Source organism: Euleptes europaea, chromosome 3 (genome assembly GCF_029931775.1).
Source record: "Euleptes europaea isolate rEulEur1 chromosome 3, rEulEur1.hap1, whole genome shotgun sequence".
In the NCBI taxonomy this organism is placed as follows: domain Eukaryota; kingdom Metazoa; phylum Chordata; class Lepidosauria; order Squamata; family Sphaerodactylidae; genus Euleptes; species Euleptes europaea.
This window is the reverse complement of record NC_079314.1, coordinates 23,898,706-23,904,705: the sequence shown is the minus strand read 5'-3', so window position 1 is coordinate 23,904,705 and position 6,000 is coordinate 23,898,706.

Below are 6,000 nucleotides of genomic sequence, written 5' to 3'. Positions count from 1 at the left end.
ACCTCCTGGAGTTCTGGGGCAGGCTGTCCATACAGCAACTTTCCCCAAAAAGTGGTGTGTGAATTTGGGTAGCAACCAAAAAAAGAGGCACACAGGAAATTTAGAAAAATATGTATTTTTTGTCATGTGCTTTCTATGTACAATTAGCTTTATTCAAGGGGCTGTGTCATGTTCTGTGATTCCATACAATTTCAGACCCACAAGTTGGGATTTGGGACAAAAAGGATTCTGCCATTGCTTTATTCCAAGTATTCAAGGCATACCAAGGTAAGCAGAGGCACCAGGGGGAAAGATCACAACTGAGGAACAGCTGGGTGGTTGCTAAATCATGGGACACAAAAAGCAGATTAGATGTGTTCTTGCTAAAAGCCAAGGTACAAGCTGTCTGAAATAAATCTGGATTGACACTGACCTGGAAATCCACATGAATTCCAATCAGTGTGTTTGACCTTCTGGACGGTGACCTGGCTTATGCTCTTTGGATTTGCCATTCTGTTTTGATGCTTGGACTTCTGAATACTTGTACTTTCATCCTGGACTGTGTTTGGACTGTGCTCATTGCCTCTTTGCTCAGGTGCCTGCCTGAACACTATCATAGCAGAATACAGATCTATGGAAATAAAAGGAAAACATAATTATAGCTAAACTGCATTACAAGACAGTTACCTTAGGTGGAGCCAACACATCCCCATCCCCCTTTGAACCCAAAACAAAGGAACCCAAAACAAAGGAAGAATTCACCTTTTAAAACTTCTTGCTTAGGTGAAAACCTCCCCCACCCAATCCAGAGTAAGGAATCCTGCCCCTTGTGGCAGATACTCAGCTCTGTGCCAATGAGGCACTTGGACACGTAATCCACTTTTCTCTTCCCCCCTCCCCCAATCAAGTTTAATGCGACATCATTTCATTTGGCAGGTAGGCCAAATGTCTGGTGTTCCTGCTGAACTAGGGCGTGCATTTGGATATGTGGAACCGAAAAAAAGGGCACCATTTCATTGGAGCCAAAAAAAGCCAAATCTGGAAAAGCTGAATTTTTTTGGCTTTGGGAAGGAGAGAGAGAGAGAAAAGAGAGTAATAAATTAGATTTATCAGTGGTTGAATTCTGCCTAGTGCCTTTTTTTAATGGATGCAAATTAAATGCCACTTAATTCCTAGGTGTACATGCTACTCTGCTTCAGATGCAAAGCCTGTACACCTCTTGGTGCCTCTGGGGGGGGGGGGTGGAAAGAAAACGGTGAGTTCCATTTTTAACATTTGAACTGTTAATAGGTTCCATAGCAGTTGCGGGGTTGGGGGAGCTGAGTAGGCCTTCCTGGACTCTTGGCCCAGAGAGGATATTTCCTGCGTTTCAGGATAGGATTGCCCTTTAAAGAAGCCAGCCGGGCTGAGAAATGCGAAAAATAGAAGTCAGCCGGTCAGGAATTTGGCAGGCCTTTGCTAGAATTTCATCTTGTGACAGGGAAGGGGAAATGCAGCCAGCTTTCCTGGATGGCCATTTTGAGAATGAGGTAGAAAATCACATGCACACAACCTCCCTGGCCCTCCTAGTACATTCTTTTACCGCATACTTCCCCACCCCCCGCACATCTTTTATCTGGCAATTGGCATCTAGACAGGCTTTTCCAGGGAGGTGGGCAGATTTGCCACAGGCCATCCCCCAATGCAGTGATTCTGCCCTGTGGCGCAGAGTTAGTTTCATGGAAATTTTACTCTTTCTTTCTGCAACGCCTGGCTATTTTTGTGGATGCATTAAAGGTCTGCAGAAGGCTTCTGCCACCCCTCAGCAAGATGGCTTGCACCAGGCAGGGTGGTATTCCTTGAATAATTGCACTGCAGCATGCCTCACGAATGAGAAACCACAGGTGGTTCTGGCGCGGTGATGCTTTTTGTCTGAAAAAGGAACACTTGGGCTGATTTGAGCGGGGACACGAAAGGAGATCTTCAGTCCATTCGCTTCCGGTTGGTTGACCCCCACCCACCCCCCAGGCTCTTGAAGGAATTCATGAATGCAGTTTCTCATGGCTGGAATGCAGAAATAGCTGGCTGAGGCATAGAAAGTGCCCTTTTCTTTGGAATGTGGTGGTGTTGGAGGAGAGTGACACAGATAACTTGGACTGGCAAAGGGGGGAAAAAACCAAACTCATTGCAGAATGACCTCTGGAGTTGGACGCAAAGGCTTGAAGAGGGGAGTGGGCATATTCATTGGGTAGAGGGGTATATATCCATGGCTACCAGCTGTAACGGTGCCCCCCCCCCCGGAGCAGGCGCGCAGTGTGAGCTGCACGTAGCCTCTTGGGAACAGGAGTTGGGGGGAGCTCTGGGGGCTGGTGGCTGGGTCCTAATACGCTGCCCTGGTGTTGCTGCAGCACATCTGTTTGTAAGCATCAGTGTATTCTGATAGTGTTTAGCCTGCACTTCTCAAACTCCAACCACCACCCACCTTGTGAGTTTTGACATATCCATGGTCTTTCGACGAATGTTTCTCCTACTTCTGTATGTTTTGCTTCAAAGCTCAATAAAGTTAATTCCCCTCTCCATCTCTGCGGTTTGTTTTTCTCAAGCCTTATGGTGCCAGGTTTACGTTGGGGGGGTTGAAATAATGAACAATTTCTGCTGAGACTACAGCAACTTGGTCAGCTCATCTTTACTGTGTAACCCCCCCCCCAAGACAATTGCTGCTGTGAGAAGAGCAAAACACCAAAAACTTTGGAAAAAAATAAGTAATGCAAATCTATGGAATGTGCACATTTATATACATATACAGTGGCAATTCACAAGCGGATGCTTATCAGCAGGTTGTAAAGCGCCAGCCGTTGGGTAAAGCACCTACAGGGCCTCCTCAGCGATTGCGGAAGTCAGAACTTGCCACCGGAGCATTTTGAATCAAATGCCTCATCTTGAATGTCTCTGGGGAAACATCCAGATGTCGGGATAGTTGTCATTTAGAAATCACAAATTGGCCCCTTGCCTTGTCTCTTTGTAAGTTGGTCTGTGGCAACAGCACGGATTTCAAAGGACACCAAAAAAGTAGAGATTAGGTGAGAAGTTGACCCATTCCTTCTCGTGACCACCACCACCCCTGATTTTGGGAAGCTCCCTAGGGGATGCCAAATGGTAACGCCGCCTTGGAAAGTCAAAGATAGAACATAAAAAGAAGGCGAAGGGACGGTATCCTCCCCACCCCTTCTAGGATTTCTTTTAGGAGAGGTGGGTGGATTGATGAATGGCTTCAACTCTGCTGATCTGCTGTTGCACCCAGCACCCAAGAGAAATTATTAAAACATTAAGGCATGCTTGTGCTTCCAGGATCAAAACGATGGGATGTTGGGCTAAATTCAAAATTCCGGCGGCACAGGGGCTCCATCCCATAAGTGACTCCCAACATCAATGTGGTTCACCCATTTCCTTAACTGTGGTAGCAATATCCAAAGTTTCCTCACGTCGGGGCTGGAGCCTGAGGAGGGCGGGGTTTGGAGTGTGAAGGCATACAGTCCACCTTCCAAAGCAGCCATTATGTTCAGATGGAGTGATCTCTGCTGCCTGGAGAGCACTTGTAGTAGCAGGAGATCTACAGCTAGTATATGGAGGTTAATGCAAAACCCTAAGAAAAAAATTCTCAGTACACAGCCACTACGATTTGTAACTAATCTATAATGTAGATTCTGTAACTTCAGTATCAACATATACAAGTCTTATTTGCTGTTACCGATTTCAAAGTACAATTCTTGTACCCTTCTTCGTAAGTTTGAGCAATACAAGGTGGGACTGTTATACAGAAAAACAACTTTGGTAACACATTAAACCCCCAGGGGAAAAAATCTTTTTACAATCAGCACCAAAGTTCCGTATGTTATGCTGGAAAGATGCATGTAAAGTTGCAGTCAGCTGATAGCAGTTCAATCCTGTGTGCTGTGCTGGAGAGATGCACTCAAAGTTGCAGTCAGCTGACAAGTGCTAACCAATCACGCCTCTGGAATCTCGCAACTGCTAGCGTGCTCAAATCTCCCGGCTGTTGGATTAGTCGGCTAGCGTTCTTTTGCTAGAGCCAGAAAGCAGCCATATCCAGCAAAAAACAAGAGAGGGAGCGATAGCTAGCGGCCAGATGGAGCGAAGCAGCAGCATGGGCAAAGTGGGCGGGGGTGGGCGAAGTTGGGGGTGGTTAGGCATGAGCTGAGTGGAAGGGGAAGGACAAGAGAACAGAGATAACCACTGCCGAATACTGCGTGCTTATTCCCATGAAAAACCCAAACTGCTTAGGGATGGAAGATCCGCTGCCATAAAAAACAAATTTAAATCGGTTCTTTTTTTGCTCCACGGCAAAAGAGAAGCAAAATCCACCGTGAAAAATCGACCTCTGTCTCTCCCCTCTTGGGCAAATAAATGGTTGCCATGGTTTTAGGGCGCCGATCTAAACACTGATTGCCTCACAGCCCATTCCTGAGGGGAGGGACAGCGCTGGTGGCTGGAGGATTCGGGCCCCACCCACCCCAAGGCAGAAAGCTGCCCTTACTTGGCAAGCCCCGTGGAACCGTTCCAAGGTGCTACGCCACCTACAAAGGTAGCGTAAGAGCAAGTAAGGACAAAGGGGTTGTTCCCAGCCTCAAAGGGGGTTAGGAAGTCGCCTGAAGGTGGCTCCACCCCGGGAATGCCTCACAGGACAACGGCACACGGAAGTGAGCCGTTAGGATGCCACCGGGAAGCCAAGCCGGTGTCCCAGGGCCACACTGCCATGGCCAACATCCGTGCGTCCGTGCTGGTTGTGGCGGCGTAAGTGTCCCTGGCATCGGCGCAAGTGGCGCCGATGCCAGCACGAGCCTTTGCGTGCCTCCAGACCACTTTCACCCCTCTCAGCTCAGGAAGGGGTTGTCAGTCTCTTTCTGCCTCGGTTTCTTTATTGTGAAATGGGCTTAACTGTGGCACATCCATGTCCCAAGGGCATCCACAAGAAACAATGGGAAGAACCTTTGCAGACAAAAAGGGCTGCATTTTTGCTTTCTGGAGCAAAGCCTGAGAAAATGTGATGCAAAGTTTGAGGAAGTTCCGCTTTTTCACTGAGAAACCCAGCATTTGAATTCATGCAAAAATGCATACATGCTGTAGGAAAGATGTAGACAAGCTGGAACGTGTCCAGAGGGGGGCAACAAAAATGGTAAGGGGTCTGGAGACCAAGTCCTATGCAGAAAGGTTGAAGGAGCTGGGTATGTTTAGCCTGAAGAGGAGAAGACTGAGAGGGGATATGATAACCATCTTCAAGTACTTGAAGGGCTGTTATATAGAGGACGGTGCCAAGTTGTTTTCTGTTGCCCCAGAAGGTCGGACCAGAACCAACCAGTTGAAATTAAATCAAAAGAGTTTCCGTCTGGACATTAGGAAGAACTTTCTAACAGTTAGAGCAGTTTCTCAGTGGAACAGGCTTCCTTGGGAGGTGGTAAATGCTCCTTCCCTGGAGGGTTTTAAGAAGTGGTTAGATGGCCATCTGTCAGCAATGCTGATTCTATGACTTTAAGCAGCTGATGAGAGGGAGGGCATCTTGGCCATCTGCTGGGCATGGAGTAGGGGTCACTGGGGGTGTGGTGGGGGAGGTAGTTGTGAATTTCCTGCATTGTGCAGGGTGTTGGACTAGATGGCCTGGCTGGTCCCTTCCAGCTCTATGATTCTATAATAGAAAGGATTAAATGTAAATAATTAGACATTCTTTCCCAAGTTTGCAACAATGCCATTGCTATGTATAAATCCAGGCAGGCCCTGCCATCGACTCAGGATCCCCAATATCCAGGGCAGGGGTGTGCTTTAGCCAAAATGGAGTGCCTTCCATTGTCTGCTAAATGTAGAGAAGGGTTATGATTCTGTCTGTTTGCCAAGGTGACCCCCCAAATCATCTCCTGTGGCCTATGAGGGCCTCCTCCCTCCCTTCACATTATTGCTCACTGCTGCCGCATTGACTCAGCTCTGCAGAACATCCGGTGGCATGACAGATGCTCTGCACAGTCAGGGCCCATT